Raw genomic sequence first — 12580 nt, forward strand, 5'->3', positions numbered from 1 at the left:
TGGGCTCCGGGAGGGAGTTTGGGTGTGGGAGGGCGCTCCAGGCTGAGGCAGGGGGTTGGGGTGTGGGAGGGGGTGTGGGCTCCGAGCAGCACTTACGTTGGGGGGCATCCCTGGAGGCAGCAACATGTCCCTCGGCTCCTAGGCAGAGGGGTGGCCAGATTGCTTTGCACGGTGTGCACTGCCTCCAAGCACAGGTGCTGCTCCCACAGTTCCCATTGGCTGTGGTTCCTGGCCAATGGGAGCTGTGGAACTGGCGCACAGTGCCCCTCTGTCCGTTCTTCTGCTTAGGAGCCAGAAGGAGGTGTCACTGCTTCTGGGAGCTGCACAGAGCCAGGTAGTGAGCCTGCCAGCCCCGCCAACCGGACTTTTAACGGCCCAGTCAGCAGTGCTGACCAGAGCCGCCAGGGTCCCTTTTCAACTGGGCATTCTGGTAGAAAAACAGACACTTGGCAATCCTGTCCCCACTCCCGAGCCATTCTCTTTAGGTGACAAATTCTAGGAACTGTCCCAGACTGAAGAGTCAGTACACAAGGTTTTGGAACAAATTGATAAATTAAACAGTAAGAAGTTACCAGGACCAGATGGTATTCACTCAAGAGTAATGAAGGATATGAAATTGCAGAGCTACTAACTGTTGTATGTAACCTATCACAGAAATCAGTCTCTGTAACAGATGACAATATTTTAAAAAAGGCTCCAGAGATGATCCTGACAATTACAGGTCAGTAAGCCTAACTTCAGCACCAAGCAAACTGGTTGAAACTATAGAAAAGAACAAAATTATCAGGCACACAGATTAACAAGATATGTCAGGGAAAAGTCGGGCTTTTGTAAAGGGAAATCATGCCTCACCAATCTATTAGAATTCTTTGTGGGTGTCAACAATATGTGGACAAGGGTGATCCAGTTGATATAGTATACCTGGACTTTCAGAAAGCCTTTGACAAGGTCCCTCACCAAAAGCACTTAAGCAAAGTTAGCTGTCATGGAGTAAGAGGGAAGGTCCTCTCATGAATCAGTAACTGGTTAAAAGACAGGAAACAAAGGATAGGAATAAATGGACAGTCTTCACAATGGAGATAAGTAAATAATGGGGTCCCCCAAGGATCTGTCCTGGGATCTGTGCTGTTCAACATATTCATAAATGATCTGGAAAAGTTGGGTGGCAAAATTCACAGATGATAAAAAATTAGTCAAGATAGTTAAGTTCAAAGCTGACTGTGAAGAGTGACAAAGGATCTCACTGAACTGGGCAACATAATGGCAGATAAAATTCAATGTTGATAAATGCAAAGTAATGCAAGTTTGTATGTAAAGCTGGGATTATTTTTTTCCAAATGATGGGTTTAAATTAGCTGTTACCACTCAAGAAAGTGAGTCATTGTGGCTATATCTCTGAAAACATCTGCTCAAGATGCAGTGGCAGTCAAAAAATGTTAGCAGAATGTTAAGACCCATTAGGAAAGAGAGAGATGATAAAACAGGAAATATCATAATGACAATATACAAAAATCCATGGTATGCCCACAGCTAGAATACTGAGTGCAGTTTTGGTTGCCCCATCTCAAAAAAGATATATTAGTATTGGGAAAAGTTCAGAGAGGGGCAACAAAAATTATTAAGGGTAGAACAGTTTCTATATGAGGAGAGATTAAAAGACTAGGACTGTTCATTTTAGAAAAGAGATGACAAAGGGGGATATGTAGAGGTGTATAAAATCATAAATGGTATGGAGAAAGTAAATAGGGAAGTGTTATTTACCTCTTCACATAACACAAGAACTAGGGGTCACCCGATGAAATTAATAAACAACAGGTTTATGACAAAGATAAGGAATTACTTCTTCACACAATGCACAGTCAACCTGAGGAACTTGTTATCGTGGGTTCAAAAAAGATTTAGATAAGTTCATGGAGGATAGGTCCACCAATTGCTATTAGTCAAGATGGTCAGTGCCACAAGCCCATGCACTGGGTGTCCCTGAATCTCCCACTGCCATAAACTGGGACTGGACGACAGGAGATGTATCACTTGAAATTGCCCTTCTCTGTTCATTCCCTATGGATCTGGCTCTGGCCACTGGCACTGTATACTGGACTAAATGGACTGTTGGTCTGACCCAATATGGCTGTTCTTATGTAGATGGATACAGTTATATACCTTTAATAAGCAATTTGGGCTTTGATTGTCCAAGGAGCCTAAGAGATGTAGGCTACCAACTCTATTGAATTTTAATCCCTTCGGCTTCTTTGTAAATCCCATCTTCATACAGCATTGTTTAGATTAAATTCTGGTCTTTAATTGTTCATGTGCCTTGAGAGTTTAAGGAGTTACACAAGTACATCGGGTCTTTCCCTTGGTGACAGTTTGGATCTATGTGACAGTCAATAAAAGAGCAAGATGCTGGTTTTATATACAGTAGTTTTACATTAAAATGTACACATTTTCAAATTTATTCAAGAGACTGGATTAGGCTTGTATAGCAAACAAAGCCTCCAAGAGGTTTGTACATTATTAATGAGACAGTGGAAGTACTCTACAACCAGCTTTCATCTAAATAAAGGTGATGATGTTTATCTGTACCCTTTGTATTCATTGTTGCCTTGAGTGCATAGTGCTTCCTGGTGGTATGCATGTTATCGATTTGCTGACTAATCTTTTTATCTGATCATTATAGATTGTAACTTTGCATCTATAACCTTTACACATACTGCTCTTGTGGTTAAATAAAACCAGATGGAAAATAATTAACATGTTCCCATATTGATATTTCCCTTCTAGCAAATAGTGTAAGCAAGACTTACATTTGACAACTAGAAGCAGTATTTTTAGGGAAAGGTGTAAATAGAAGATGAATATACAATCTTTAGTTCCTTAATATAAATTACTCAAGAAGAAATAGTATGTTGCCTTGGGGAAATCAACAGCTTCTTCAATTGGATTGCTTCTGTCACTGCATGGACACAGTCTTGTTTGATGTCCTCCTACCATTTGTCTTGTATGGAGTCTTTTATCTAAATCCAAAGCAATGCAGTCTTCACTGCTGCAATTTAATAATGGCTCCACAGGAGCTGTCATCCACAGTTTGCTATTCATCTTGTGAAGCCTTTGAGTTTTCAAAGTATCAACTAAGGTTGGTATTTCAATGCTGTGGACAGATCATTTAAGGCTCTTTTGTGTGTTCAAAACAGGTCTAAATTGAGGATCAGCACATATTGAAATACCCACCTTATTGTGCCTGGGTGCCAAAGATACCATGAAAATGTCAGTAAGTAATTAGATAATTTGACCCACCTTCTACCTGAAAAAGTATGACAGCATGGGTTTGAATCAAGATTTGAATCAGTACCAGCATTGTCTGGTAGAAAAACAATGTTTCTAAGGACAATTGGGATAAATTATTTATTCCATTCTATTCATCTTCTTAGTACTCAATCCATTAGTATGTATGCAGCATGAGTATGGCAAAATGCTCATATAGGACAAATATGGATATGATATTCAGAGTCCATCTTGGCACAGAGTAGATGGGTAGGAAGGAAGGAGAGGAAATGTGGTAGAAGTTGTGGCTGTTACACAGCCCTCCTTAAGCTACATCACTAGGACTATGCACTGCTTAAATCCAATTTTAAAAGCTTTAGCAGTGTATAAATTTACTGTTGACCTGCGTCATGGTAAATTTCACCCTTGGAGATTATGGCCAAGAAGCCATACAGGTACCTAGCTAGAATCCTAGTATGCCCATTCCCTGCATGGTATTGTAGAGGTAGCTCACAGAGAGCAGGGTTTCAGAACACAACGGAGACGTGTGAGCTCACTTTACCTCCTGCAGCTCCTTCTTGTGGAGATGAACTGTATCAGTTCCACTGTCAAGGGCCCATCACAATGGCAGAGACAGGGGCTAAATTTACCCCATATTGACAGAACAGGTAGCTTCTACATTCTTTAACCTCCTGCAGTCTAGTTTAAATGTCCTCTCTTATTAAGTGCTAGTATTGGAAAAAAAAGCATAAATATACCAGAAGTTCCTGGGTTAACCTTATCTCTGACCCTTTTATTATTCTAATTAAATATAATCAAAATATAATATGAAGATATATTTTCGTTTCTTTTTAAAAGAGGTTTGCAATCTTTTAAAAATTACAAGTGAGTCAGTTCAGCATTAGAAAAGTAAAATATAGATATAAAATTATCCAGACACAGTGATATAAAATAGAATCTAAATTGAGCATATTTCAGCAGCATTGGGAGACCTCACCCCAGAGCTAATAATGTAATAGATCTATCTCACCAACAACTTCAAAGTTGCAACAGAGTTTTATCCACAAAGGAGAGTTCTCTGGCCTACTTTATTAAATACCTTGGAGGACTCTGTCTGTATCACCACAGCTGAACAATGCAATTTATTAAGATCACTCTTCTTACTTTTCCTACTTGAATTTTAGCCATTTTGTAATCAAAAATATTTATAAATAAAGCAAACAGGATAAATAAACCTCATTTAAAATATCTATCCCTCATAAGATACACTAAAAAAAATCCTAGCATTGATTTTCTCATAATTATTTATATAGCAGTATATATTATATAGTAGGTGTATTTATTCACCTGGCTATTTTGCCATGATGAATGTATTGATAATGACAGATGGGGGGATTTAAAAAAAGCTAGGGGGAGAGTTGAACAAATAATGAAAATGATATCCATTAAATATAATAATTAAACATTTAACAAAATTAATTGAAAATGAATATAAATATATTACTGTGTGTGTGTGTGTGTATATATATATATATATATACATATATATATATATATATATATATATGAAACTAACTGAAATCTTATTTCATAAACATGATGCACTGAGTTGGGATACCAAGTAGTAGGGAGGAGATAGAGTAAGGAACGACAAGAGTTCCAGCTATCCATTCACACAGTTTACACAGTTCGAGCACATTCTGGTGGCTCAATTAATTATTTTTTCAGTAATAGTTTACATTTATATCTGTTTGTGTGATTGAAATACAAGATTTTACACACTGTAGAATAAAAAATTCATCATGATAACATTTTACTAGCTCTAGTTTGGATATATAAAACAAAGACGGGAAACAAAGTATCCCATTGTATCATCTCCCTGATATTGCACATGAGCGAAGTTCTGCTCTACGTAATCTAGGATTGCATAAAACAAAGGGTAGAAGCAAAACTACCATCACACAAGCTACTTTCAGATCCTAGCTGACATGGAACTGAATTACAACCATCCATCACATCACTGAAAAATGCAGAGAGTACAATCACCCAGTATGCATGTGTTTCATTGACTACTCCAAAACATTTGATACCATCCAACATGACCCGCTTTGGAGGATACTGTCAGATACGGGGATTCCAAGCACTTCATTGAACTCATCACAAGAGTCTACCTCCAAAAACAGCTGTAGGCAACAGTGAGTGGCTTCTACTGGGCAGGATGTGAGACAAGGATATATTTTGTCCCCAAGCCTCTCATATAGATGCAGAGTTTATTATGAGACAAGCCTTGGAGAGTTTTGACAAAATGGAAGGAATCGGGATTTTCATTGGTGGACACTTCTTAACTGGCCACAGATATACTGATGACATGATGCTCTTTGCCACAGCCACCAATGCAATGAAACAAATCAGGCATAGGCAACCTATGGCACAAGCTGATTTTCAGTGGCACTCACAGTGCCTGGGTCCTGGCCACTGGTCCAGGGGGCTCTGCATTTTAATTTAATGCATACAACAATAGTTTGATTATATATTACAGACTTATAGAAAGAGACCTTCTACAAACATTAAGATGTATTACTGGCACGTAAAACCTTAAATTAGAGTGAATAAATGAAGACTTTGCACACCACTTCTGAAAGGTTGCCGACCCCTGCAATAAATGTTGGAGTTTGTAGAAACAGTGAGTAATATGGACTATTCCTGAATGAGATAAATACAAAATGCATGTTCATTGACATGACTTAAAAAAAAGCACAGGATGCAAGCGGACGTCAAGATTAATGTACAAGCTGTAGAAGCAGTAGATAAATTTAATTATAAATGGGATCATATAAATACAACCAAAGAGGCTGTTCCAAAGAAATCAGAATAAGATCAGGGATGGCTCGCTCAGCTATGGAAAATCTATTTTGCATGGAGAGTAGCTATATAAGTTGAGATAACTTGCACTCAAAAGTCCTTAAAGAACTGGCTGAGGAGATCTGGCTCATTGATGTTCATCTTTAATACATTTTGTAATACCCATGAAATTCCAGGAGACTGGAAGAATGTCACTATTAAAATAGAGCAAGTAAGATGACCTGGGTAACCCTGGGCCAGTTAGCCTGGCGTAGGGTGACCAGATGTCCTGATTTGATAGGGACAGTCCTAATATTTGGGGCTTTTTCTTACATAGGCTCCTATTACCCCCAACCTCCGTCCGGATTTTTCACACTTGCTGTCTGGTTACCCTAGCCTAATATCAATCCCAAGCAAAATAATGGAAAAGCCAAGATGGGATTCAATGAAAGAATTAAAGGATAAGAATACAATAAAGGCCAGCCAACCTGGTTTTATGGAAAATTTGTCACACAAACCTGATTTTATTCTTTGAGGAGATTACAAGTTTGGTTGATAAAGGTAACTGCATACATGTAATCAAATTTTGTAAGGTGTTTGACTTAGTACCACATGACATTCTGATTTAAAAAATTATCACTATACAATATCCATAAAGAACATGTTAAATGGATTAAGAACTGGCTGACTGACAGATCTCAAAAAGTAGGTGTCAATGGCAAATCATTAGATGGGGGTATTTCTAGTGCAGGGGTGGCCACATCTGGGTATGGAAATTGTATGATGGGTCATGAATGCTCATGAAATTGGGGGTTGGGGTGTGGGAAGAGGTGAGGGCTCCAGCTGGGGGTATGGGCTCTGGGATGGGGCCAGAAATGAGGTGTTCAGGGTGCAGGAGGGGTCTCCGGGCTGGGGCAGCAGGTTGGGGTGTGTGGGGAGGGTGGGGGCTCCATCTGGGAGTGTACATAAGAACATAAGAACGGCCGTACCGGGTCAGACCAAAGGTCCATCTAGTCCAGTATCTGTCTACCGACAGTGGCCAATGCCAGGTGCCCCAGAGGGAGTGAACCTAACAGGCAATGATCAAGTGATCTCTCTCCTGCCATCAATTTCCATCCTCTGACGAACAGAGGCTAGGGACACCATTCTTACCCATCCTGGCTAATAGCCATTTATGGACTTAGCCACCATGAATTTATCCAGTTCCCTTTTAAACATTGTTATAGTCCTAGCCTTCACAACCTCCTCAGGTAAGGAGTTCCACAAGTTGACTGTGCTCTGCGTGAAGAAGAATTTCCTTTTATTTGTTTTAAACCTGCTGCCTATTAATTTCATTTGGTGATCCCTAGTTCTTGTATTATGGGAATAAGTAAATAACTTTTCCTTATCCACTTTCTCAACATCACTCATGATTTTATATACCTCTATCATATCCCCCCTTAGTCTTCTCTTTTCCAAGCTGAAGAGTCCTAGCCTCTTTACTCTTTCCTCGTATGGGACCCTCTCCAAACCCCTAATCATTTTAGTTGCCCTTTCTGAACCTTTTCTAGTGCTAGAATATCTTTTTTGAGGTGAGGAGACCACATCTGTACACAGTATTCAAGATGTGGGTGTACCATGGATTTATATAAGGGCAATACTATATTCTCAGTCTTATTCTCTATCCCTTTTTTAATGATTCCTAACATTCTGTTTGCTTTTTTGACCGCCTCTGCACACTGCGTGGACATCTTCAGAGAACTATCCACGATGACTCCAAGATCTTTTTCCTGACTTGTTGTAGCTAAATTAGCCCCCATCATATTGTGTGTATAGTTGGGGTTATTTTTTCCAATGTGCATTACTTTACATTTATCCACATTAGGCTCTGGGGTTGGGCTGGGGATGAGGGGTTGGGGGTGTAGGAGGGTGCTCTGGGCTGGGACTGAGGGGTTGAGAGGGTGAGAGGGGGATCAGGGCTGAGGGTTGGGGTGTGGGAGGGCATCAGGGGTGCAGGCTCTGGGCAGCGCTTACCTCAAGCAGCTCCCAGAAGCAGCGCCATGTTTCCCCTCTCGCTCCTACACGGAGGCGCGGCCAGGACACTCTGCATGCTGCCCCGTCCACAGGAGCTGCCCCTGCAGCTCCCATTGGTCATGGTTCCTAGCCAATGGGAGCTGCGAGGGCAGCACTTGGAGCAGGGGCAATGTGCGGAGCCCCCTGGCTCCTCTTACCGCTGCTTCCGGGAGCTGTGCAGAGCCACAGCACATGTGGAGTGGGGCAAGCCCTGGACCCCTCTCTCCAGTGGGAGTTTAAGGGATGGATTAAAATGTCTGAAGGTCCAGATGTGGCCCCTGGACTGTAGTTTGCTCACCCCTGTTCTAGTGGGATTCCTCAAGGATTGGTACTAGGCCCAATGCTGAGGCTCTTCAATATTTTCATCAATGTTCTGGAAGTAAATTTAAATTCACTGCTGATAAAATTTTCAGATGACACAAACATTGGTGGACGGAAAATAATGAGGACAACAGTGCAGTCATACAGAGAGATCTGGATCACTTAGTAATAAAATGTGTTTTAATACAGCAAGATCATATATTTCGGAACAAGCAATGCAGGCCATACCTACAGAATGGGGCACTGTATCCTGCAAAGCAGTGACATAGAGGAGAAAATGGACAAGCAACTCAACATCTGTTCAGGGTGATGCTGTGGCCAAAAGGGCTAATATGAACTTTGAATATATACACAGAGGTGTGGTGGGTAAGGATAGAGAGGTGATTTTTACCTCTGTATATAGACTTGATGAGACGAATACTGGAATATTGCAGATAGTTTTGGTGTCTGCATTTTAAAACGGATGTTGAATAATTGGAGACGGTGCAGAAAAGAGCCACAAAAAATGATTCAAGGACTGGAGAAAATGCATCACAAAATGATTTAAAGAGTTCAATCCATTTAGCTTATCAAAGGGAAGATTGAGAGGTGATTTGATTACAGTGTCTAAGCACCTTCAAGGGGAGCAAATGCCAGGTACTAAAGGGCTCTTTAATCTAATGGAGAAAAGCAAACAAGAACCAGTCTCTGGAACCTGAGCAAGACAAATTCAAAATGGAAATAAGACACACATTTTTAACATTGAGGTGATTAACCATTGGAACAAACTACCTAGGGAAGTGGGAGATTCTCCATCTTTTCATATCCAGAGAGGATGCCTTTCTGGAAGATATGCTATCCGAACACAAGTTATGCTTTAGTCAAAAACAAGTTACTGCTTAATGCAGGGGAAATGTAATGGCTTGTGAAATTCAGAAGGTCATATTAGATGATCTAATAGTCTCTTCTGGCTTTAAACTCTATGAATCAATTAATATTATCTTCAATACAGTATCTTGGCTGGGGTTTTTTGGAAGGGGTGGCGGGGGGGGAGTTCAAATACCAAAATTTGCCATATCAAATAATATAATCACTTGATTTTGGGGCTCTGAACCCAAGTGAGTGAGTGCAGAATAGGACCCCCCCTTCCTGTTCTAATTTAAAATTTTACTTTTTATTTATACAAGCCCTGAAGGTGGTAGACTTGCTTTTCATTTATATTTATATCTTTTCTATATGGCTGTACCTAGAATAATCTTTGCTTAGCCTTTCAATACTATTTCTCTTCTCCAACAGTCTGCTCCCAACCTCATTCCTGATTCTTAATTATAAATAGATTGTAAGCTCTTCATCTTCCTGTGTATTGGTGAGGCACTACGAATATGTAAAATACTAGCAAATTAATACAAAATGATAATACGCTGTTTTGGAAATTGATTTTTTCTTTTACTCCCAGGTTCAAATCTTGTTTTCCCTACAGTCCAGAGCAAATATGAAATTAAGGGTTAACATGGAAAATAGTGACAGATATTAGCAACATTAAAGCAGCACAAACAGTTAAATTGTAATCCAGGAGGACTAAGTGTAAATAAAAAGCTTAATTTATATGATACAATGGACCTGGTCCACTGCCAGGGTGAAATTCACCCCTCTGCAGAGGGTCTAGCACAGGGTCTATACAAATCCTATGTAAGCCTTATTTTGCAGGCTTACGTGGGATTCAAGTGGCACATAGCCCTTATGCTGGTCCCACGAACAGAGGTGAATTTCGCCCTTGTGAGGTAAAAATGGAGTTTGGCCATTGGCTTCAATAGGAGCAGAACAGAGTAACACTTTTCATTTGTCTGTAAAAAACTGTTTAAAATTGTTATGGAGAACCATTGTTTTTCTTTCCTCCCCTCACAGATTTTTAGGAAAATTGTACTGAGAATCATACCTACAGTATGTACCAAAAACAAATCCTCACTTGTGTCACTTTCTAATAGTTTTTTGTTATGCACTCATGGATTATTTGATCCACTTCATTTGAATGTCGTCTTGATATTAAAATTAAAACAAATGCCTTTGTCAGCAAGATGAATACCTGCAGTAATAAAAGGCATGTTTGATGCATGTTTGTGACTTCTTTCCTCTGTGTACCATTTTTCTGTGACAGATCACAGAGTCTAAAGTGCTGGCTATCGTTCCTTCAGCTTTTCAGCTTTGCTATGTTGTGTAGAATAATGTCATGCCAAGATTATCTGCACTGAAAAAAGTGTATGTTGAAGGCTGGTTCTACAAAGAGATTCCTTAGAAAATGGCATTCTGCAGAACTTCAGCAGCATCTGTAGAATAGCCTATGTCAAAAACAGTATGCTGTCCTTCTCTGGCAATGTTCCTTATTTGAACTGCTTTTGCGTTAATTTTGATTTCATTTCATCTTTTTCATCAACTGAATGTCAAGACGATGTCTATATTTCATGCACATAAAGCAAATGTGGAAAGTTTCTCTGTGGATACCTTTTCAGCTTTTTAATAAATTCTTTCTTTTGCCTGAAGAGAATTAGAGACTGGCTTTTGACCTCTATTAATTTTTTTAATTTAATAGTTCTCTGCATGCATTAAAAATATTATTAACCATACTTTGTACTACAGCATTTCCATTTCCTCTTTCCCAATGCTTTCTCATCTGCTGCAGCAGGTACCCAGTTGGAGAGCAGATTAGCAAAAGTAGAGGGAATAAATAGAGAGACTCATCAATATTTCAACTCATCAAAAACAAATATGGGGATCTTAGTAATCTCTATAACTACCCATGCTTTACAAAATTGTAATTATAAATGAAATTGCTATTTAACAGTTAAAACAACGTGGCTTAGCCTAACACTATTTTAGACCTCAGATTACAATATAGTGAATTGACCTGGTATTTTTTACTTAAGGCCAAATTATGCCTCCTTTACTCATGTTGAGTAGTACCTGATTCTGTGAACAATTCCACTGATTTCAATAGGGTTCTTGTGGGGTCAGATTAATTCTCTATGTGAGTAGGATTATTAGAATATGGCCCTCACTATTGTAGTTCTTCCAATATAGGCTCAAATTTACCCCAAAAATAAATAATTCAGTTTCAAAATAGAATGAGGCTATAAGTACATAATATATCCTGGTCAAACTGCAAATGCCATTTATAGACATGATATAAGCCATAATATTTAAACCTAATTTGTGAACCATGTGTGTGTTCCTATAGGTTTTTGTAAAATGAATACCATGTAAAAGTCCAGTAGCTGTCTGTTAATTTATTGCCAGGGCAAATAATTTTTTACACTAATATTGTTTTTGTTTTGTTTTGTTTTGTACCTACAACATAGTGACAACTAACGGGTATTCTTAGGAGGCTATCCACTTGACACCCTTTTAGCAAAGCATTTATCATACAGGAACAATTGACCCCTCTAGTGGAATCAACAATGTACTGCAATTGTATGTTTATGGCTACTTAGAAATAGCAATTCAAATAGATCCACAGTATAGTAATCTCTTCTAAAAATGTTTGTAGGGATCCTTAAAACGAAGACTCACTTCTTTCATAATGCCCACAAAACCCAAAACAAACCTAAACCCTTAAACCGCCTACTTATTCTTTTCTTTGTGCTTTCCTGTGTTTATTCTGCAACTGTCTTTTTCAAAATGTATGCCTTTTTGTCCAGGGATTGTTTGTATGTTGTACAATATCAAGTTCATTATTGGCACTTAACAAATAACATGTAATAATAAATATGATAATGCCCATTCCCATGCAAAAGGGGCTGGTTCCCATCTACTGATGTTTGTTCACATTAATCTTAGTTTGTAGCTTCTTTGGATTCATATGATAGTTGAGTGCGAAGTGGTTCTCAAAGTACTTTAGAGAATTAAATAATAATGTAAGAATAAGTTTGCATCAAGGTTTTTAGAAATACTTATTTCTGAAACAATGATTCAGAATTTCAGAGGAGTTTTCTGTAAAACATAGCCATGGAAAATGTACAACTGAATAGAATAAAGTAAATAAACCATAGATTATAAGCATAGTGTGTGAACACACCACACACACTCTTCTGCTTCATGTAAGCCCCTTAAATTCCATTTCTTCTACAAACCA

At 39.0% G+C, this 12580-nt stretch overlaps 1 long non-coding RNA gene across 3 annotated transcripts in view; it reads right to left on the reverse strand.

The window, feature by feature from the left end:
- The window catches only part of LOC120405802, a 117101-nt gene that overhangs the window by 12348 nt on the left and 92173 nt on the right, over window positions 1-12580 (reverse strand). The gene's annotated exons all lie outside the window — the stretch shown is intronic.

This window comes from Mauremys reevesii, linkage group 5 (assembly GCF_016161935.1).
Source record: "Mauremys reevesii isolate NIE-2019 linkage group 5, ASM1616193v1, whole genome shotgun sequence".
NCBI lineage: Eukaryota > Metazoa > Chordata > Testudines > Geoemydidae > Mauremys > Mauremys reevesii.